At 40.4% G+C, this 24,498-nt stretch overlaps 1 protein-coding gene and 1 pseudogene across 5 annotated transcripts in view; one reads left to right on the top strand and one right to left on the bottom strand.

The window, feature by feature from the left end:
- PIK3CB (phosphatidylinositol-4,5-bisphosphate 3-kinase catalytic subunit beta) overlaps positions 1-24,498 on the bottom strand; it is a 194,036-nt gene that overhangs the window by 165,806 nt on the left and 3,732 nt on the right. The window lies entirely within an intron of this gene.
- LOC132520424 (large ribosomal subunit protein uL30-like) lies at positions 9,211-9,999 on the top strand (annotated as a pseudogene).

Below are 24,498 nucleotides of genomic sequence, written 5' to 3'. Positions count from 1 at the left end.
TTAAATGGTACCTACCTTTTTTTTTCAAAATGTTAAAATTTTATTTACAAAGCTTCTTTGTTGTGCAGGAAAAAATGCTGTTACAATCTCACTGTAACTGATAGATGGTAGACTCACCAATCACACCTATCCACGCTCCAGCAAGAGTCTTACACAAAAACCTAACAATGCTTACAATTTCATTTGGGTGAAGTTCCCACAGAATTGAACTTCATTCCTTTTTGGGATGATTACAATGTACATAACAATGTTTAGAGTATGCTACTGTTTTACTTTTAAAGAGGGGAGATATATAAATATGTGTGGGGGTGTATATATGTGTGTGTGTATATATATATATATATATTTGTTTATATAAACCGAGGAAAAACGGTTGCCTCAGGGAATGAAAATTAGGCGGTGGGGGAAAGGGTGGAAAGATTAGCATTTCTCTAGGTTCAATGTTCCTAAGGCCCAAGGCTTTCTTCAGTTTAGGTCAAACATTATCAAGTGCCTACTATATGCCAGGCACTGTGCTAAGTATTTTAGTGGTGGTTGCAGGGTGAAACTAAATTATACAAGACACTACAACAGATGGTTCCCCACCCTCAGACAGGGGTAAATAATTAGATATGGGAATTTCAAAGGAATGAGGTGAAATCTAAGACAAAGGTACAGGATACAGAAGTGGGGCTCCTGGTGCAACCTAGATGGTTTTGTAGAGGAGTACACTTGAGCTATAAAAGGCTGAATAAGAGCAAAGCTGGGGGTGGAGGGTGCAGAAAGCTTTCTCAATGTGGATGGATGCTGTACCTATAGCTGTATGTGTTATTAACATATGATGAGGTGTTATTATCCCATTTTGCAAATGAGGAAATGGAGGCACAGAGAGAACAGATAACTTGCCCAAGATCACATGGCTAATAACTTGGAACCATCTGGTTCCAAGACTGTAATACAAAGCTTGAGGCTGGTTTTAGTATCTGCCTTGGAAAGACCTGGGCTATTTCACTCCTATCCTTTACTCCTCTCTCCTTCACTTTTTCTCTTCCTTCATTCTCCTAGCTCTCCAGATTTTCTCCTACTCATCCTCCTCCCTTGTCTCAATCATTATAATGGCCCTTCTCTCTCTCTGTGCCCACACATACCTTGCAAACCTTGATTTCAAATCTGGCCACTTCAAAACTAGTCAAAAACTATAGCAAAAGATTAGAAACAATTTCAATGTCAATTCATATACAAATAGAGAAAATTTATGTTATATTGATACAACAGAATACTAAGAAACCATGGAAAAGAATAAAGCCGTTCTGAAACTACAGATCCATAATATCAAATATCTTTTTAAGTAATAAGAAAAGACACAAAGAACAATGAGTATGCCACTCTACCATTTGTGAGGGTGGGGGTTTACGCGTATGTATATTCATAAAGGCATAGGTTATCTAAGGAACAACACACAAAAACTTAAAAGAGTGATTTCCTCCTGAGAATGAGGAGAGGCAGAAGACTTACATTTCACTGTATTTGTTTTAAATTTTATATGATATGCATGTATCAACTATTAAAAATAAATATGTATCTAAATAAAATAGTTAAACAGAAATAGAACTACCACACAATCCAGAAATTCCAATCCTGGCTATATATCAGAACAAAAACAAAAACATTAATTTGAAAAGATAGACACACCCAATGTTCATAGCAGCATTATTTACAATTGCCAAGATACGGAAGCAACCTAACACACACAATGGAATACTATTCAGCCATGAAAAAGAATGAAATCTTGATATTTGCAACAACATGGGTGGACTTGGAGGGCATTATGTTAAGTGAAATAAGTCAGACAGAGAAAGACAAATATTGTATGATATCACCTATAAGTGGAATCTAAAAAATACAACAAACTAATGAATGTAATGAAAAAGAAACAGACTCATATATACAGAACAAACTAGTGGGGAGATGGAAGTAGGGAGGGGCAAGATAGGGGTAGGGGATTAAAAGGTACAAACTACCATGTATAAAATAAGCTACAAGGATACATTGTACAACAAGGGAATATGGCCAATATTTTATAATAACTATAAATGGAATATAATCTTTAAAAATTATGAATCACTATATTGTACACCTGTAACATATAATATTGTATACTGACTATACTTCAAAAAATTTTTTTTAATTTTTTAAAAAAATTTAAAAAAATAGGGGGCTTCCCTGGTTGCGCAGTGGTTGAGAGTCCGCCTGCCGATGCAGGGGACGTGGGTTCATGCCCCAGTCTGGGAGGATCCCACATGCCGCGGAGCGGCTGGGCCCATGAGCCATGGCCGCTGGGCCTGCACGTCTGGAGACTGTGCTCCGCAACGGGAGAGGCCACAGCAGTGAGAGGCCCGCGTACCGCAAAAAAAAAAAAAAAAAAAAAATAGGGACTTCCCTGGTGGCACAGTGATCAAGAATCAGCCTGCCAATGCAGGGGACATGGGTTCGATCCCTGATCTGGGAAGAGCCCATGTGCCACGGGGCAACTAAGCCCGTGCGCCACAACTACAGAGCCTGCACTCTAGAGCCTGCAAGCCACAACTACTGAGCCCACCTGCCACAATTACTGAAGGCTGCATACCTAGAACCCATGCTCTGCAACAAGAGAAGCCACCGCAATGACAAGCCCACACACTGCAACGAAGAGTAGCCCCTGCTCACCACAACTAGAGAAAGTCCACGCACAGCAACAAAGACCCAACACAGATGAAAATAAAAAATAAATAAATAAATTTTTAATTAAAAAATAAATAAAAGTTAAAGGCCGGAAGGTGGTTGTCTCCTTGGAGACTATTACTTACTTGCTTAGTAACAATGGGCCTGCATTCACTCTGAGTCACGAAATAGTACCAGGGATTCTTGAGAGCCTATTCACCTAACCTGGGTGAGTACATAATGCCACCAGTGTAGGACCAAAACATGGCTAATAATACAGAGAATTAAGTACACATAAACTCTTTTTTTTTAATAGTAATCTTTTATTTTTTTATTTTTTATTTTTATTTTTTTGGCGGTGTTGGGTCTTCGTTTCTGTGCAAGAGCTTTCTCTAGTTGTGGCAAGCAGGGGCCACTCTTCATCGCGGTGCACAGGCCTCTCACTGTCGCGGCCTCTCTTGTTGCGGAGCGCAGGCTCCAGACGCGCAGGCTCAGTAGTTGTGGCTCACGGGCCTAGTTGCTCCGCAGCATGTGGGATCTTCCCAGACCAGGGCTCGAACCCGTGTCCCCTGCATTAGCAGGCAGATTCTCAACCACTGCGCCACGAGGGAAGCCCTAAACTCTTTTTTAAAAATAATCTTCTGGGGAATTCCCTGGCAGTCCAGGGGTCAGGACTCCAAGCTTTCACTGCCAACGGCCCGGGTTCAATCCCTGGTCAGGGAACTATGATCCCACAAGCCATGCGGTGCAGCCAAATAAATAAATTCATAAAAATAATCTTCTGGGGCTTCCCTGGTGGTGCAGTGGTTGGGAGTCCGCCTGCCGATGCAGGGGACACGGGTTCGTGCCCCGGTCCGGGAAGATCCCACATGCCGCGGAGCGGCTGGGCTCGTGAGCCATGGCCGCTGAGCCTGTGCTCCACAACGGGAGAGGCCACAACAGTGAGAGGCCTGCGTAACGAAAAAAAAAAAATCTTCTGAACAAGATCTCAACCACAGAGTTCCTATTTCCTGATTTTCAGTATTATTCTAAAGTACAGTTGCTAGAGAAGAGCTTTGCTATAGAGAATATGAACTAATCTTTGCAGGTAACCATTTATTCTATTGAACTAAAATATATAACTAGGTAAAAAGTCAATGCAGGAAGAAGAAATGAAGATTCTAGTAAGCTGGTGGCCCAATTTATATCCTGATGCTGGGGGAACATACGTGTAAAACTCATTACTTAAAAATAAATTATTGAGCCAGCATGTATGGGAAGTAAAAGTAGAGGGCATACTATCTAGAAGGGGAGACAAGCACACTAACACACAAAACTATTAAATAACTGAGCATAAGTCAAGAACGAACTCGTACTTAGTGATTCTGTTTAACCAAAGGATAAAATCACGGGCCTGACTTTGCAGATGACCATTCCCCACTACCTCCAGCCTGCACACAGCCATCCAGCCATCTCCTCCATCTTGGAATTCTCTTGCTCAAAACCTGAAATGCTCCCAAACTAATGAACTAACACCATCAATTTCAAGCTCCCGCTCATCTGTTAATTGTTTTACCTTGGGAAGGTTCCCTTAACTTTCATTTTCTTATTTGTAAAATGGGATGGTTAAATTACATGATCTTTAAAGTCCATTTCAGATATAATTTCGCTTGGTCAAACAACTCCATACCTCACAACACCCCAGCTTTTGTTCTAGTCAAACAAATCTCCAAGCTTCTTCCTACAAGGTCCAACACAGACTCTACCTCCCTCTTGAACTCATCCTATATATCCCTTATTCTACACATCTCTCCCTTTCCCTCTCCTCTCAAGCTATATATGGCCTCCTTTTTCATTTCTCCAAGATGCCAGGCTCCCTGTCACCAAAGTTTTCCCCTGTGCTGCACACCACCACATCCCACCTACCCTCGGGTTTGCAGTCACGTCAGACCCAGTGCTCCCTTTTTTTAAAATAACAATTATTTCATAATATCCCTTTAACATTCTGAAACATAATTTACAAATAATGCAAATTAAACATAATTTTAAATATGTATAGGTTAGGAACAGTCCTAAGTATTATAAAGTAGAAATAAAAGGAACATAATTCAGTACCAAATAATATATATATGTTAATGGTAAATGCTCTGGTACAATTACTTTAGATGGGAGTGGAGCAGCAGAATGCTATTTTTTGTTTGTTTTTGTCTTTTGTGAAGTTATACTTTTATTAATGCTGTTGCTTGCAATGTGCCATTGATGACAATTTAGACACAAGTTTTTTTTTTTTTTTTTTTTTTGCGGTACGCGGGCCTCTCACCGTTGTGGCCTCTCCCGTTGCGGAGCACAGGCTCCGGACGCGCAGGCTCAGCGGCCATGGCTCACGGGCCCAGCCGCTCCGCGGCACGTGGGATCCTCCCGGACCCGGGCACGAACCCGCGTCCCCTGCATCGGCAGGCGGACTCTCAACCACTGCGCCACCGGGGAAGCCCCTAGACACAAGTTTTTTGTTTGTTTTAAAATAAATCTACAGCTTGGCTTGGGTTGTTATTCTTTTTATATTTATTTATTTATTTGTTTGTTTATGGCTGTGTTGGGTCTTCGTTTCTGTGCGAGGGCTTTCTCTAGTTGAGGCAAGCGGGGGCCACTCTTCATCGCGGTGCGCGGGCCTCTCACTATCGCGGCCTCTCTTGTTGCGGAGAACAGGCTCCAGACGCGCAGGCTCAGCAGTTATGGCTCACGGGCCTAGTTGCTCTGTGGCATGTGGGATCCTCCCAGACCAGGGCTCGAACCCGTGTCCCCTGCATTAGCAGGCAGATTCTCAACCACTGTGCCACCAGGGAAGCCCTAGACACAAGTTTTAAACCAACTGGACAGGACTGTATCATTACTTTCAAACACTGTTTGGATACTATATAGACCCTCAAAAAATGCTATTAGTTTTTTTTTGTTTGTTTGTTTGTTTATTTATTTTTGGCTGTGTTGGGTCTTCGTTTCTGTGTGAGGGCTTTCTCTAGCTGTGGCAAGCAGGGGCCACTCTTCATCGTGGTGCACGGGCCTCTCACTATCGCAGCCTCTCTTGTTGCGGAGCACAGGCTCCAGACGCACAGGCTCAGTAGTTGTAGCTCACAGGCCTAGTTGCTCCGCGGCATGTGGGATCTTCCCAGACCAGGGCTCGAACCCGTGTCCCCTGCATTAGCAGGCAGATTCTCAACCACCGCACCACCAGGGACGCCCAATGCTATTGTTTTTGATAACAAACCTTGGAGGACTATTTGATCCTTCAAACCATACATATGAAAGTATAACTGATTTATAAAGACAACAAAAACTAGGTATCAAGAATCCTGAGTTCCAGGGACTTCCCTGGTGGCCTAGTAGGTAAGACTCCACTCTCCCAATGTAGGGGGCCCAAGTTCAATCCCTCATCAGGGAACTAAATCCCACACGCATGCTGCAACTAAAGATACCGCATGCGGCAACTAAGACGCGGTGCAGCCAAAATAAATAAATACGTATTCTAAAAATAATAAAAATAAAACTTTAAAAAAAAAAGAAAGAAACCTGAGTTCCAATACCAGTTTTGCCAGTAACAAGCCTAAAATCACTTCTGATTTTTTTTTTAATTCTTTAAAGTGACTTCACCTGTCCAGCTCTGCGTTCCAGCCTGGGTAAAGAGAGCAGACAAGGCTGGCACAGTCCCTGGGTGGTGATCAAGCAGGTGGAACTCTAAGCTTACTTCAACCAGAACAGCAGCTCAGCTAGGATTTGTTTATATATTGCAGCTAGCATCTGTTTAGAGAAGGCTTCTCAGTTAGTTCTTGTATGATAAAAGGGACTGTGGCGGTTTCTTATAAAAAGCTAAACATGCATTTACGATACAATTCAGCAACTGCACTCTTGGGCATTTATCCCAAAGAAATGAAAACTTATGTTCGCACAAAAAACAAATGTTCATACTCGCTTTATTTTTAACAGCCAAAAACTGGAAACAATCCAAATCTTTCAACAGGTGAATGGTTAAACAAACTGTGGTTCATCCATATCATGGACTTCTACTCAGCAATAAAAAGGAACAAACTACTAATACATGCAACATTTGGATGAATCTTCAGGGAATTATGCCAGTGAAAAAAGCCAATCTCAAAAGGTTACATACTGAATGATTTCATTTACATAAAGAACCACAGTGGGGAATGGAGGTGGGCAGGGTGGGTGCTAGAGGTAGATGTGGTTATAAACATGCAACACAAGGGATCCTTACGGCGTTGGAACTGTTAGGTTCCTTGACTGTGGTGGTGCACACAAAAACCTACACAGGTGATAAAATTGTGTAGAACTTATTACACACACATACGAGTAAAACTGGAGAAATCTGAATAATGTTAGTAGATTGTATAAATGTCAATATTCTGGTTATGATACTATACTATAGTTCTACAAATGTCACCACTGGGGGAAACCTGGTCAAGTATACAAAGACCTCTATTACTTCTTACAACTGCATATGAATCTACAATTATCTCAATTAAAATTTCAATTAAAAATAAAATCCTGGGCTTCCCTGGTGGCGCAGTGGTTGAGAGTCCGCCTGCCAATGCAGGGGACACGGGTTCGTGCCCCGGTCTGGGAAGATCCCACATGCCACAGAGTGGCTGGGCCCATGAGCCATGGCCGCTAAGCCTGCGCGTCCACAGCCTGTGCTCCGCAACGGGAGAGGCCACAACAGTGAGAGGCCTGCGTACCGCAAAAAATAAAATAAAATAAAATAAAATCCTGAAAAAAATAAAATAAAATCCTGAAAACCTAAATCCACGTAACCAGAGACTCCCTGAAAGCTGGAGCCTAGACATTTGACAATTCCTTGTGCTTTTCAAACTGTCAGTAGTAATGAACTAGTGGGGTTCCCCCACAATTGAAGCAATCCAGTACTTTCCTAAAATACAATAAAAAGAACTAATAGAAAAATGAAGACAAAATACAAACCCATATTTTCTTATTATTAACTTTTGATTTCTGAAGGCTATAACAGTGGGCATGGCAATGGGCACTGGGATCACACTTTTGAGCAGTGATGCATCAAGACAACTAAGCCTACTCATGAGTTCTTACCACACCAGTTCCATCTCCTGAAAATTCAACAGAGACACCATCTGGCTAAAGAGATACTTCTCATGTTCTTGAAAAAGATCTTAAAATACTTATGTGGGGGGAAAAAAAACCTCCTATCTATTCATGAAAAAGCCCATCAGAGCCAAAAAAACAAAAACAAAAACAAAACTCTTCAGGAACCAATCTCTTTATAAAAAACAACATATGTTAAATGTTCTTTGATGCCTGATAGATTAACTCAGAAATCACTATTTAAAATACTGGGAATTCCCTGGCGGCCCAATGGTTAGGACTTCCAGCTTTCACTGCTGAGGGCGCAGGTTCAATCCCTGGACGGGAAACTAAGATCCCACAAGCCATGTGGGGGTGGGGGTGGGGGTGGGGGGGACACCACAAAATACCTGAGATTAAATTAAGGCAACTCAAGGTGTTCTGTGAAACTCTTTACAGGAGACTAGTCTGTACTGGGTTTCACAATAAGAGTGCTCCAGATATGAAACTGTCTCTTTTCCAACACTATAATTCTACATCTGACTATCTTCCACCTTAATTTAAGTTCAAGTGGAGATATTATAGAAAGTATTTATTAGCTCAAATAAATAATAAATTTATTAAATAATAAATAATAGAAGAGACACTGCTTTGGAAAAGATCCCCAGTGTTCTCCTTACTTGTGCAAGTAATAAATCCTTCTCCCGGGAAAAATAAACAAATACTAGGGGTTGTGGGAAAAAAACATGAAAAATTAAATCCAAGAGTAATTCCCAAGTTTCACACTCCTTTTAAAATAAAACACTTGCCAATGATATTAACAAACAGCTCACTTTTTTCCCTCTCTTTGCCAATACTATTAGAGATTTATCAATACACAGCAAAATGTTAACAACTAGGTGATACACAGAAGGAAAACCTAGGGCATGGATACCCCTGATTAACAGCCCTAATACATAGCAAAACACATTTATTAGTGAAATTGAAAAAGGAAACAGAATTATTCAGCAATTAAAAGGAAGTACTGATACCACAATATGGATGAACCTTGAAAACATGATAAAGAAGCCATTCACAATGACCTCATATTATGATTCCATTTATATGACATATCCAGAACAGGCAAATCTATACAGACATAAATTATTCATTGCATAGAGCTGGGAGCAAGGATGGGATTGAAAATGACAGCTAAAAGGTTCCTTTTTGAGGTGATAACATTTTTCTAAAATTGATTTTGGTAGGTTTGCACAACTCTGAATATACAAAAAAAATTGAAATGTACAATTGAAATGGATGAACTGTATTATACGCAAATTATATATCAATAAAGCTGCTGCCAGAAAAAATGGGGGAGGGGAGGAAACAGCAGCAGGCTCCACAGATAGTAGACAGTAACTGCTTACTAAATATATAACAAAAAATAAAGAAATGGCTCTTTCCCGGCTGGAACCATGGAAGGTGCTGAGGAGAAGAAAAAGAAGGTTCCTGCTGTGCCAGAAACCCTTAAGAAAAAGCGAAAGAATTTTGCAGAGCTTAAGATCAAGCGCCTGAGAAAGAAATTTGCCCAGAAGATGCTTCGAAAGGCAAGGAGAAGCTTATCTATGAAAAAGCTAACTAAGCGCTATCACAAGGAATACTGGCAGATGTAGAGAACTGAAATTCGAATGGCTAGGATGGCAAGAAAAGCTGGCAACTTCTACGTACCCGCGGAACCCAAACTGGCATTTGTCATCAGGATCAGAGGTAGCAATGGTATGAGCCCAAAGGTTCGAAAGGTGTTGCAGCTTCTTTGCCTCCGTCAGATTTTCAACGGCACCTTTGTGAAGCTCAACAAGGCTTCAATTAACATGCTGAGAATTGTGGAACCATACATTGCATGGAGGTACCCAAACCTGAAGTCAGTAAATGAATTGATCTACAAGCGCGGTTATGGCAAAATCAACAAGAAGCACACTGCCCTGACGGATAACGTGTTGATTGCTCGATCTCTTGGCAAATACGGTATTATCTGCATGGAGGATCTGATTCATGAGATCTATACTGTTGGAAAACGTTTCAAAGAAAAAAACTTCCTGTGGCCCTTCAAATTGTCTTCTCCACGAGGTGGAATGAAGAAAAAGACTACCCATTTTGTAGAAGGTGGAGATGCTGGCAACAGGGAAGACCAGATCAACAGACTTATAAGAAGGATGAACTAAGGTATCTACCATGATTATTTTTGTAATCTGGTCAGTTAATAAATAAACAGTGACTGCTTTCAAATTGAAAAATAAAATAAATTTAAAAAATAAAGAAATGAAGTGAGGGGATTTCCCTGGCAGTCCAGCACTTAACAGACTCTTGAGATTCCACTGCAGGGGGCACAGGTTCCATCCTGGTCAGGGAACTAAGACCCCGCATGCTGCATGGTACAGTCAAAAAGTAAAATAAAAATTTTTAAAAAACGAAGTGAAAGGATTAAGTGCTTATATAGAAAAAAGAAAAAAGTACAGAATTCTTTCACATATACCTAGTGACAGAAATGCAGAAGCAAAACTGAATCAAGTCTACTGAGTACAGAAATGGATGAAGGAAGTAATAACTGGTCTTAGAATACCTTATACAGATCAACTAAAGAGCTATGCATATTATCTCTGTAGGTCAAGGCTAGCTATCATTCATGGTACAATATACATCAGTTTCCCTTTCCATCCATAATTCCAACCTCTACTAATTATTTATGTAATTTAAAAGAAGGGAATATGATATTTACATAAACAGTGTGTGGAAGAGTAGAATACATACACATGTATATACTGGAAAAAGCAAAATCTCTCTGAAGGGCGTATGAGAAACTGATGGCTTTGGTTGCCTGTACAGAAGAGAGGAAGGGTGTTTCAAATTTTGAAAGTAGTATCTATCATGTAACCAAAAAAGTTAAGAATTTGAATAAAAAATATCTTTCAGTGAGTCTGAAAGCCCTCCAGCTTGACACAGATCCATTAAGCAACTACTCTATAGCTGCTTGGTTAAAAAAACATGTCTAAAGCCATGCAATGGTACTATATCATCCATTCTTCTATCTCCATCTTCTCACCAGAGTTCCAGAGAGTGAAACTCTATGTAAGTGGAAACACAGAACACTGGAGATATTCCTCCTGAACAGTAAACACAAGAGACCCAGTTTCCTAGTCTAGCAACTAAGTGATCCCTAAGTCTTCTCTTAAATTCTGAGGACCTATGAGATTAAATGATATTTCGCCAACCACATTTGTGTATGGTGTGAGGCAGTGTTCTCATTTCATTCTTTTACACGTAGCTGTCCAGTTTTCCCAGCACCACTTACTGAAGAGGCTGTCTTTTCTCCGCAGTATATTCTTGCCTCCTTTATCAAAGATAAGGTGACCATATGTGCGTGGGTTTGTCTCTGGGCTTTCTATCCTGTTCCTTTGATCTATATTTCTGTTTTTGTGCCAGTACCACACTGTCTTGATTACTGTAGCTTTGTAGTATAGTCTGAAGTCAGGGAGCCTGATTCCTCCAGCTCTGTTTTTCTTTCTCAAGATTGCTTTGGCTATTCGGGGTCTTTTATGTTTCCGTACAAATTGTAACATTTTTTGTTCTAGTTCTGTGTAAAATGCCACTGGTAGTTTGATAGGGATTGCACTGAATCTGCAGAGTGCTTTGGATAGTATAGTCATTTCACAATGTTGATTCTTCCAATCCAAGAGCCAATCACATTTGTGTCTCCAGGTTTCCCCTGTTCACATATCCCCTCCCCAACTTGAACAGATTTCAAAGAATCTCTTTAAGGAAAAAGCCTGTGTAGCACAAATCTGAAAACATAAATAGGTGTTAGAAAAATATGTGGGGACTTCCCTGGTGGCACAGTGGTTAAGGATCCGCCTGCCAATGCAGGGGGACACAGGTTCAATCTCTGGTCCAGGAAGATCCCACATGCCGCGGAGCAACTAAGCCCATTTGCCACGACTACTGAGCCTGCACTCTAGAGCCCACGAACTACAACTACTGAGCCCACGAGTCACAACTACTGAAACCCACGTGCCTAGAGCCCATGCTCTGCAACAAGAGAAGCCACCGCAATGAGAAGCCCGCACACCACAACGAAGAGTAGGCCCCTCTCGCCACAACTAGAGAAAGCCTGCGTGCAGCAAAGAAGACCCAACACAGCCAAAAAAATAATTTTGAAAAATAATAAACTGGGGGCTTCCCTGGTGGCGCAGTGGTTGAGAGTCCGCCTGCCGATGCAGGGGACACGGGTTCGTGCCCTGGTCCAGGAAGATCCCACATTGCCGCGGAGCAGCTGGGCCCGTGAGCCATGGCCGCTGAGCCTGCGCGTCTGGAGCCTGTGCTCCGCAACGGGAGAGGCCACAACAGTGAGAGGCCCGCGTACCGCAAAAAATAATAATAATAATAAACTGGAAAAATATGTGTTAAAGTCAAAAACGATAACTGTCTTGGTAAACTTCAATCAAATATAAAAGAGATACTTATAGAAAATGTAAAATGATCCTATTTAAAATAAATTATATATCTGTAATATGTTACCTTTGTAAAGAGGAATTAAGAAAATATACATGTACCTACTACTTTCTGCCAAAGAAATAAAGGAAAGATAACCCAGGAAAACAGATAGATACATAGATACATAGATAGATATGAAAATGTACAGAGAAAGGAATGCAGGCTATATGCCTGAGTATAACAATAATTATCTCTTATCATCTCACACCAGTCAGACTGGCCATCATCAAAAAATCTACAAACAATAAATGCTGAAGAGGGTGTGGAGAAAAGGGAACCCCCTTGCACTGCTGGTAGGAATGTAAATTGATACAGCCACTATGAAGAACAGTATGGAGGTTCCTTAAAAAACTAAAAAGTAGAACTACCATACGACCCAGCAATCCCACTACTGGGCATATACCCTCAGAAAACCATAATTCAAAAAGAGTCATGTACCAAAACGTTCATTGCAACTCTATTTACAATACCCAGGACATGGAAGCAACCTAAGTGTCCACTGACAGATGAATGGATAAAGAAGATGTGGCACATATATACAATGGAATATTACTCAGCCATAAAAAGAAACGAAACTGAGTTATTTGTAGTGAGGTGGATGGACCTAGAGACTGTCATACAGAGTGAAGTAAGTCAGAAAGAGAAAAATACCGTATGCTAACACATATATATATGGAATCTAAAAAAAAAAAAAAAGGAAAAAGAAAGAAAATGGTCAGAAGAACCTAGGGGCAAGACGGGAATAAAGATGCAGACCTACTAGAGAATGGACTTGAGGATACAGGGTGGGGGAGGGTAAGCTGGGACAAAGTGGAAGAGTGGCATGGACATATATACACTACCAAACGTAAAATAGCTAGTAGTGGGAAGCAGCCGCACAGCACAGGGAGATCAGCTCCGTGCTCTGTGACCACCTAGAGGGGTGGGATAGGGAGGGTGGGAGGGAGGGAGACGCAAGAGGGAAGAGATATGGGGACATATGTATATGTATAACTGATTCACTTTGTTATAAAGCAGAAAGTAACACACCATTGTAAAGCAATTATACTCCAATAAAGATGTTAAAAAAATAATAATAATTATCTCTGAGGAGGGCAATGGGAATGGGGAGAACAGAGGAGGTTGGAGTAGAAAGGTCTGAAAGGGGATTTTCACTTTCTCTTGTACTTTCGTTCTTTATTTGAATTTTTTACAACTAGCATATGGTTACTGAATAACCAAGGACATTTCAGGGAAGGTGAAATGTACCTAAAAGCTAATTCCCATTAACTTTATTTTTTTAATAAAACCTGAAAGTAGCAGGAGTGTTATCTTTTTCTAAAAGCATTACTTTTCCTAACAGAAGAAATTACCCAAAATGTGAATCTCTTGCACACCACACACATATATGTACCTAAACACAGTCCTGTTAAACAAAATTTAAGAAACTTTCCTGCTCCTCCTGATGTTTCTATTCCTTCTAGAAACCCAGTAACTTGCAAAGTGTTCAATATCGGGACTTCCCTGGTGGTCCAGTGGTGGAGAATCTGCCTTACAATGAATGCAGAGGACGCGGGTTCAATCCCTAGTCAGTGAACTAAGATCCCACATGTCGCCAAGCAACTAATCCCACATGCCACAAGTACTGAGCTCACGCACCTCAACTAGAGCCCACGTGCTGCAAACTACAGAGCCCACGTGCTCTGGAACCCACGCGTCACAACTACAGAGCCTGCGCCCTGGAGCCTGCGCGCCACAACTAGAGAAGCAAAAACCTGCATGCCACAACTAAAGAGAAGCCCACGCAACACAACGAAGATCCCTCATGCCGCGGCTAAGACCCGATGCAGCCAAAAATACATTAAATAAATATATAATAAATAAATAAATCTTTAAAAAAAAATGTTCACTATCTCTCTAATGCAAATTTCCCCTTCTCAAACCCACTGTCATAGTTAAGCATCCCTCACTGCTCTTATGGACTGCATATATTGTAATACTTCCCCTCCCTGTCTCCCTACCTTTGAAGGGAATCCTTCCAAGTCTGCCCTCAGATCACAGAAGTATATTTTATAATTCTACTCCAAGGATCTTGGGCTACTTGTACAAATGCAATCAAGGGACAGTTGAGCAATTCTCCAAATAATCTGATGATTAGAGGCAACCAAATTAATCTATTTTTTAAATTTCAGACAAATTTTAATAGCTACTAAAGCAGTCTGATAAAAAGATTGAAGCGTATGGAGTAGAAACTATTGACTAAAATAATATCCTGCTCATTCTGGATCGGTTTGATATCTCCTTCAAAGAGACAGTAATAGATTTGAATCCTGGTGTGTAGCAAAATGTGAATAAATCTGAGAACTGCCACCAGTGAGGATTTGATATTAAAATTACTTTTCTTTTAAATTAATTAATTTATTTATTTATGACTGCATTGGGTCTTCGTTGCTGCATGCGGGCTTTCTCTAGTTGTGGCGAGCGGGGGCTACTCTTCGATGCGGTGTGCAGGCTTCTCACTGTGGTAGCTTCTCGGTGCGGAGCACAGGCTCTAGGCGCGTGGGCTTCAGTAGTTGTGGGACGTGGGCTCAGCAGTTGTGGCTCACAGGCTCTCGAGTGCAGGCTCAGTAGTGTGGCACACGGGCTTAATTGCTCCACGGCATGTGGGGTCTTCCCGGAAGGCTCAAACCCGTGTCCCCTGCATTGGCAGGCAGATTCTTAACCACTGCCCCACAGGGAAGCCCTAAAATTGCTTTTGACAACTCAATACAGGAAAGAGGTAACAACTAAAATGAAAAATTAATATTCCTTTTTTTTTTTCTTTTTTTTTTTGCGGTACGCGAGCCTCTCACTGTTGTGGCCTCTCCCGTTGCTAAGCACAGGCTCCGGACGCGCAGGCTCAGCGGCCATGGCTCATGGGCCCAGCCGCTCGGCGGCACGTGGGATCTTCCAGGACCGGGGCACAAACCCGTATCCCCTGCAGCGGCAGGCGAACTCTCAACCACTGCACCACCAGGGAAGCCCCAAAAATTAATATTCTTGATAGTAGCCCTTCCTTCAGAGGGAAAGCAGCAAACAAGCAATGCCACCATAAAGGATTTAGCAAAGTGCCTGCTATATTGTAAGCATTCCATAAACCTTGGCTATCATTATTAATATGCCTAACACAGGGTTAGACCTCCATCTTACCCACCTATGCATTAATTGTACAGGTATAATACAAGTCAATGTAGAAGACAGAATAAATACAATTTTCTTAAGCTTTAATGACACTTAAACTAAACATTAGAGTGTCCACTGTGTTTAATTTTGTAATACCTTACAAAATTACCTTTTTAATCATCAAAATAGCTGAATTTCTTTACTTTGTAGTTACATGCATTGATTACATAAATTCAAAATCACAAAAGGAAATTCAAAGGCACATAATTCAAAAGCACAAACGGATATACAATAAAGTCTCCCTACCACAAATGTCTCTCAGCATCCGAGGTTACACTCCCCAGAGGCAACCAACGTATAGCAGTTTTGGGGTATCCTTTCAGAAAGCCTGAATCTAGGGAGTTCCCTTGTGGCTTAGTAGTTAGGATTACGGGCTTTCACTACCGTGGCCTGGGTTCAACCCCTGGTTGGGGAACCGAGATCCTGCAAGCCACACGGCATGGCCAAAATAAAAATAAATAAATAATAAAAAGGATTAAATTATATGTGTATGTACCAATTATCTTCAGAAAAGTAAGCCAGAAAAAGTTGATGTTATTCATTAGGTTTTAACTGAATGGAGCACTTCCTTATAATATCAACTGCATAGTTGGGAAATAAAACACTAACTTAACATGTATTCAGTTTAAATTGGTATGTATTTTTAAATTCCTGAAAAAAATAAACAATTTTGTACATTAAAAAATAAAGAATTTTTCCATTTTAAATAATAATGCAGGGAATTCCCTGGTGGTCCAGTTAGGACTCTACACTTTTCACTGCCGAGGGCGCAGGTTTGATCCCTGGTCCTGAAACTAAGATCCCGCAACCTGCGTGGCACGGCCAAAAATTTAAAAAAAATTTTTTAGGGATTCCTGGTGGTGCAGTGTTTTAAGAATCTGCCTGCCAATGCAGGAGACACAGGTTCAAGCCCTGGTCCGGGAAGATCCCACATGTCACGGAGCAACTAATCCCATGTGCCATGACTACTGAGCCTGCACTCTAGAGCCCGTGGGCCACAACTACTGAGCCCACGGGCCACAACTACTGAAGCCCACGTGCCTAGAGCCTGTGCTCCACAACAAGAGAAGCCACTGCAATGAGAAACCCGCACACCACAACAAAGAGTAGCCCCCACTTGCCACAACTAGAGAAAGCCCGCTCACCACACCTAGAGAAAGCCCGCGTGCAGCAACAAAGACCCAATGCAGCCAAAAATAAGATCAATTAATTTTAAAAATAAAATAAAATGACCTTAGCAATTTTCTAAAAAAAAAAAAATTGCTACCTTTTAAGATTACATTTTAAGGCAAACATTATTGACACTGTCAATATACGAAGACTTCAAGAAGGATTGTATTCCTTAAAAATATTTTCCTTTTCTAAAATCAGATCCCAACCTCAGCATACAACTAACTAGATGTAGTCAGTCCAAAACTTCTCTTAAGTTATTAAATAGTTCATTTTCAAAATGGATAATACATCGGTGGCTTTAGGTCTCCACACCCACTCAGGAATGACGAAAGAATACCTGTAATTTTGTAACTACACAGTTCTCATCTATAGAAACCATTGCTTATAAATGAATTTAAAATAGTGATTAGCTCAAAACAATTATTATGGAATTTATAAGACAGGATTTTCCTGTTCTAAGTGCTTGCATTTTATTTTGTAAAATAATACACAATTTGGGAAATAATGTTAAAGGCGAACTGGGCAACTAAAATAACATTTGTGAGTCACTGAGATTACTGTCAACAGAAAAAAGTTCAGACTTCTAAGAGGGAAAAGTGACCCACCTGCCCCAATTTGAGCCCACTCACGGCTTGTCTATGGGAAGAGGCATACTCAGTAAGAGCTCAACTCTTCAGCTGTAAAGAAAATAATCACAAATCCCCCATTTGCAGATTGGACGTGCTGTCATAATGGCTTATAATGGCATCACAACCAGAAACTTGCCTGAAACAAGTTAACTGGGCTCCAGAGTTAGAAAGAAAACCTCCATTGTGTCCTATGCATCTCCTTCTATGTGTCTGAGTACTACTAATGGTAGATGTAATGTTAATGCTCACATTCCTTTCTCCTGTGAATATGAAAAAAAAGGCCAAATAGTATTAATGCTTCTCAATTCACTTTTTTTTAAGTTAAGGGATTAACAACTGTAGTCTATTGGTTCATTTATTCAAAGTAAATTTATGAAAAAAAAAGTAAATTTATGTTTAACTTCCTCTATTCCCAATAATTTAGGATCAAGCTTAGCAACATGTTTTAATATACCACCCAAACAAATTTCCTAAGCAGAAGAGGAAAAAAAAACTGTGTTTTCTTATTTTAAAACTCTGTAGGGCTTCCCTGGTGGCGCAGTGGTTGAGAGTCCGCCTGCTGATGCAGGGGACACGGGTTCGTGCCCCGGTCCGGGAAGATTCCACATGCCGCGGAGCGGCTGGGCCCGTGAACCATGGCCGCTGAGCCTGCGCATCCGGAGCCTGTGCTTAGCAACGGGAGAGGCCACAACAGTGAGAGGCCCGCGTACCGCAAAAAAAAAAAAAAAAAAAATCTGTAGAGATGATCTACACAAGCGGACTAGGACCTCTAACTATACAAAGTCATACATTAAGTATTTTTGTTACTTACACATATATGACAAACCACAAAACCACAGTCCAATTGTAAAGCCAAGGGAAAAGAAAAAGCTCATCTTACATTCAAGACAAAGGTATGGGACTTCCCTGGTGGTCCAGTGGGTAAGACTCCGCAATCCCAATGCAGCGGGCCGGGGTTTGATCCCTGGTCAGGGAACTAGATCCCGCATGCCTGCCACAACTAAGAGTTCACATGCCCCAACTAAGAAGCCCACATGCCCCAACTAAAGATCCCGCATGCCGCAACTAAGACCCGGTGCAACCTAAATAAATAAATAAATAAATTTTTTTAAAGGTACACTATATCACATAACTAATTCATTGTTTAACTCTTAACTCTAATCCATAAAACAGGACTATACACATAAAAACTTGTTTAAGAGTAGTGAGTGAAAGTTAATGCTTAAATGATTAGAAAATTGCTTTCTGTTTTCAAATACCCAGGTACTGTAATGAAGGTGGTGATTATTACACTAAAAAGCAACACTTTAAACTTATATAGTCTCGGGCTTCCCTGGTGGCACAGTGGTTAAGAATCTGCCTGCCAATGCAGGGGACACAGGTTTGAGCCCTGGTCTGGGAAGATCTCACATGCCGCGGAGCAACTAAGCCCATGCGCCACAACTACTGAGCCTGCACTCTAGAGCCCACGAGCCACAACTACGGAAGCCCACACGCCTAGAGCCCATGCTCCGCAACAAGAGAAGCCACCACAATGAGAAGCCCACGCATCACAATGAAAAGTAGCCCCTGCTCACCACAACTAGAGAAAGCCCGCGCACAGCAACAAAGACCCAACACAGCCAAAAATAAATTAATTAATTAAAAAAATAAGAAAGGAAAGAGCCCTCTTCAAAAAAAAGAAATATATATATATATATATATATAGTCTCTTTCAACCTTCCTCTGAAGGACCTAACAAATAAAAAAACTATTGAGGCAATCAGCTATAAGCATAAATTCTACCCCAGTGTTCACAGCAACATTATTTACAATAGCCAAGATATGGAAGCAACCTAAGTGTCCATCAACAAATGAGTGGATACAGAAGAGTGGTGTATATATATATATACACAATGGATTACTACTCCGTTATAAATAAAAAGAACAAAATTTTGCCATTTGTAACAACATGGATGGATATCGAGGATATTATGTTAAGTGAAATAAGTCAGAAAGAGAAAGACATACTGTATGATAACACTTATATGTGGAATATAAAAATTAAAACAAACTAGTGAATATAAGAAAAAAGACTTACAGATATAGAGAACAAACTAGTGGTTACTAGTATGGAGAGGAAAGGGGGGAGGAGCAAGATGGGGTAGGGCAGCGGCCCCCAAACTTTTTGGCACCAGGGACCAGTTTCGTGGAAGACAATTTTTCCACGGCCAGGGCAGGGACAGGGGTGGGGGGCAGGAGGGGGTTCAGGTCATAATGCAAAAGATGCTTTAGGCAGTAATGCAAGCCACGGGGAGCGGCAGATGAAGCTTTGCTCGCTCACCTGCCACTCATCTCCTGCGGTGCGGCCCAGTTCCTAACAGGCCTTGGACCACTACCGGTCTGTGGCCTGGGGGTTGGGGACTCCTGGGGTAGGGTATTAAGAGGTACAAACTACTATGTATAAAATAAATAAGCTACAAGAGAACATTGTACAAGACAGGGAATATTTTATAATAACTATAAATGGAGTGTAACCTTTAAAAATTGTGAATCACTACGTTGTACACCTGAAACTTATATAATATTGTAAATCACCTATTCCTCAAAAAAAATAAATTTAAGAATAAATAAATAAGCAAAAGCATAAATTCTAGAGTCATACAGACCGGAGTTCAAAACCTGACTCTCCCACTTAAAAGCTGTGTGCCACCTGGCATGTTAACTTCCCAAAGCTTCAGTTCACTCATCTCTTTTTTTTTTTTAATAAATTTATTTATTTATGGCTGCATTGGGTCTTCGTTACTGTGTGCAGGTTTTCTCTAGTTGCGGCGAGCGGGGACTACTTTTTGTTGCGCTGCGTGGGCTTCTCATTGCAGTGGCCTCTCTTGTTGTGGAGCACGGGCTCTAGGCACAGGCTTCAGTAATTGTGGCACGTGGGCCCAGCAGCCGTGGTTCGCGAGCTCAGTAGTTGTGGCACACGGGCTTACCTGCTACGTGGCATGTGGGATCTTCCCAGACCAGGGCTCGAACCCGGAACCCCTGCGTTGGCAGGCGGACTCTCAACCACTGCGCCACCAGGGGAGCCCTCCTCATCTCTTAAATGAGGATATCATTAGCACCTTCATTACAAGTTTGTTATGAAGATAAAATGAATAATGCACAAAGAGGAGTTAGCATAATCTGACACATAGGTGAGCATTCAATAATGCTAACTTTGGTTATAGTTTAATCCTATATAGTAAATCACACAGAGTTTTTCTAATAGGCTATACTGACAGTCACAGCTTTAAATGACAAAAGAACATATTGATAAAAGGAAGCAGGTAACAATAGAATACATAGAATTAAAGAAGTCACTGATTAAAAAATAATTGCCTGGCTCTCAAGGAGAAGATAGTAAATTCTTCATAAGTTAAAGGTAAAACAATTGTTACTGGTTGGTACAGCAATATATAGTTCTCTATAACACACACACACACACACACACACACACACACACACACACACACACACAGAGTAGACATTCCTTGTAGGCAGAATGAGAATCTAAAACCCAGAAGCCTCTCAGTTAGGGAAAATTTTAATAATTTAATAATGGAATGTTGAGTAAAGTACATCAAGAGTTAAGAACTAATGATTTCCAATGAAAATGTGAAATTTCCACAGCCATCAAAAGAACAAAAATAAAATAATTATAATTGATCATAACATTGTCCAAAATCAACAACCATCTTCTATGGATGTTTCCTTAGGCTCACAGTGCAAAAAACAAGTGTGTTAAGAGAATTCCAGTTGGTTTTCCCCAGGACATGCCTCTAATAATTAACTACAATGAATCTCATTGGAGGAATGATGTCCATGTAGCTGATAAACATGGAACCTAACTTTTGAAAATATACAACTGCAGAAATAAGTTTTAAATAAATTTGTGTTCAGATAACATAAGGGCAGCAATTTGTATTGATTTATAAAGTCAGAGGAAAACACTGATTTTAATAGTATGATATCTAAATACAAGATCTACACTAAATCAGTAGTTCAAGAATAAGCAATTTTAAATGACCATATTTCAACTATTTAATAGAAATTAGTTACTGTGTAACTACATGTAAGTAACATGTCAGAGGTAGTAAATAGCGGCCTGGCTACAAGAAATGAGCACCTCTATTTCAAATAGGTCTTCATTTTAACTCCTATGAAAATGTTTTAACAGGTTAAGTGATTAAATAAACATTAAAGAGAACTTCAAATTGCAGTAAATTTATAATTCTGACAATCTGCAATACTCATTTAAATCACAAAAGCTCAATCATTTAAGCTAGCAAAGTACAAATGTCTCAAAATGGAGTTTGGCCTCTTGTTGACAGTCACCTCAAATTTCTTCCAGTGGCTCAGCAGGTAAGGAATTCATGGAATTCAGGGCTTCAAGGTCTAGTAAGCATTACTAAACCTTACTGGTTAAACCATCCAGTCAACACCAAGTTATGTGGGGCAATGCCTGTAGATTATCTAACTCCTTTGTCCCTTCCCACATATTCTCTACTTCATAACTACCATTACTTCTAAACGGTACAAAGAGGTAAACATGAAATTGGTAAATATTATAAATTAGTTATTAGAAATGCAAAGAAAAACTATGGTCAGGAATGTGGTTAAACTGCAGTTTAAATAAAGCTTCTGGATTACCCATGGATTTCTTTTAATCCACATAATCCTCCTCCTGAAGGCATGGATAATCAGGTTCGCATTTCCATTGAACGCAAATGAGCATTTGCCCGGTGGTCTCCCAAGTAGCCAGAGCAGCAGGAGACAAGCTACAGGGTCAGGGATGCAGCAGTCCCTCCAGGGTTTGCAGTTGGGGATTGTGAGCTGCTGACCTGTGCTCTAACAATACCACAACACAGGGGATTGCCAGATTAACTTTATTTTGGCGGTAAATTCCCCCTATTAAAGGCTCAACCGATAATAACCTCAGGTGACCTACTTTAAATAATCAAGAAAATAAGGAAATATACATTCTTGGTGAAGAAGCGGGGGAAAGATAGATCATGGAGCCAGGACTTAGGGGAAGGATGTGTAAATTTTTTGAGGAATTGAGGGAATTTCTAAATTATTGACTGCTTTAGGCTGGAAAAAAGTTAAACGAATAATGGAAAGCTACCTTTGCAATACACCATAGCTATAAAGATAGCACATCTTTCCCTCAAACCCTAGGAGAGTTGAATACCTGAAACAACTAAGTGCTGGAATAAAATGGATAGTCTAGCAGAGGTGACAATGCTAGAGAGAGAGAAGAGAGAAAAGCTGAGACTTCATAACATAATCCTTGGCAAAATTAATCTCCAGTTTACCCTAGCTTACCCTGCGATTGCAGTAAATGGGATTCTGGGTTTATCAAAGACACATGAGAAGATATGTTATGCCATCCTTTATGATTTTATCACAGACTTCGCCTCCAAATTTCTTTGTTAGATGCTCCCTATTGTAACTTGACATCATGGGATTTGCCTCACTTGACAGGTTCCAGAAGTTATACAATAATTTTTTTTTAATTTAAAGCCTTTTAAACATTCCTCCATCTACAAAGTTTATTGCTTTATTGCATGTAAACCCGTTATGTTGAAGACTGGAATTCTTTCATTTATATTTCTAAAAGAAAACCAACAATTAGGTTGATCAATTATCCACTTATTCCAAGTTCTAACATACTCTATGCATGAGAGACTTTCCCTTTAAAAAAAACAAATAAATCCAGGGAATTCGCTGGCGGTCCAGTGGTTAGGACTCTGCGCTTTCACTGCCAAGGGCCTGGGTTCAACCCTTGGTCAGGGAACTAAGACCCTACAAGCCGCGTGGTGGCCAAAAAATAAAAAAATAATTCCAAGTGTTAAAAATGAAGGGGAGGCTGACCGCAAAGGGGTAACATGAGGGAATTCTTTGGGGTGTTGGAATTATTCTGTACATTGTTAATGGTGGTGATAGTTACAAGAATCTAGGCATGTGTTAAAACTCATAGGACTGTACATGAAAAAGTTTTTGTAAAATTTTAATATTCAAGGTCACTCTCCTTTTAGAAATGTCTTTTTTATTTAAAAAAAAAAAAACTATCAACTCAGAAAAAGAAAGGTCTAAATTAGAGATACGCAATCTGCATTATCAGAGCAACTGGTAGGTAACACACTATACACACCCAACCATACATCTAATACCTTTCATTTTTCCTCTCTCAACTGGAAGCCTGTGACTCAGGATTATTTAACCTGGAGATGATAACATAAAGGTTACCATGGAATATATGAGAGAACAACTTAAAAAGGAAGTACACCAGTTTAGAATCACTCCAAAGGGTAAAGCTGGACCCAGTGGCTGGAAAATACAGGAAGCCAGACTTTGATTATGAGAAAGCAGAAAGGCCTCTTCAAGAAAGGATAGTATCCTTTCACACAAGGTGTCCCAGCAGACATCAAACTACCAAAAGCACACAGGCACTCCTTAGAAAAATAGCCCATACAAATCAGGCAGTGGAGAGAAGGCAGAGGGAAAAAAAAAGTGTCAAAATTTGGAGAGGGAGATGAGAAGGTAAAAGGAGTGAGAAGCAAAGTTGCCCCACACAAGCCTGAAAATCTATAATATTCTCCTTTATCTTCCTTTTCTTCTTCTCTTCTACTAAATTTCCAGTATTGTTCTTCTAGTCTAGGATTTCCTTCTCCAACGTATCTTTTTCCTATTTTCTACTCTGACAATGGAATTCTACACCTTGATTTTTCCATACCCTTCTTTCTTCACAAACCTACTAGATAGTCTTTGGGGCTTCAGTCTCAGGCAGGGGGAAAATCCTAAATTATTTGCCTCTTTCTACAACATGACAAGGCTTGCAAGTGAGCAGTTAGCAGAAGCCAAATGATAGGCACTTATCTCTCCAAGATATGGTTAAGATATGATAACTGAATCAAATGGTTCAGAGGATATTTACATAAATGCACACAAGGGGGGCTCAGATTTTTAAAAAATAATGTAACTGAAATAAATAAACACACCTGTTCTCTGTAAAAATTGCAACTGCTACCCTGTAGGATTTGGTATGCAATACTGGATTAAACTACCACATTCTATAGAACCAGTCCCCTCCAGTCAAGACCAAAATTCAACGCTTCTAAAGAACAAAACAAGGCTGGAAAACTTGTATGGCTTCTTATTCACAAAAATACTAATGATCCAGTATACA

Source organism: Lagenorhynchus albirostris, chromosome 5, assembly GCF_949774975.1.
Source record: "Lagenorhynchus albirostris chromosome 5, mLagAlb1.1, whole genome shotgun sequence".
NCBI lineage: Eukaryota > Metazoa > Chordata > Mammalia > Artiodactyla > Delphinidae > Lagenorhynchus > Lagenorhynchus albirostris.
This window is presented reverse-complemented; position numbering and strand designations above follow the sequence as displayed.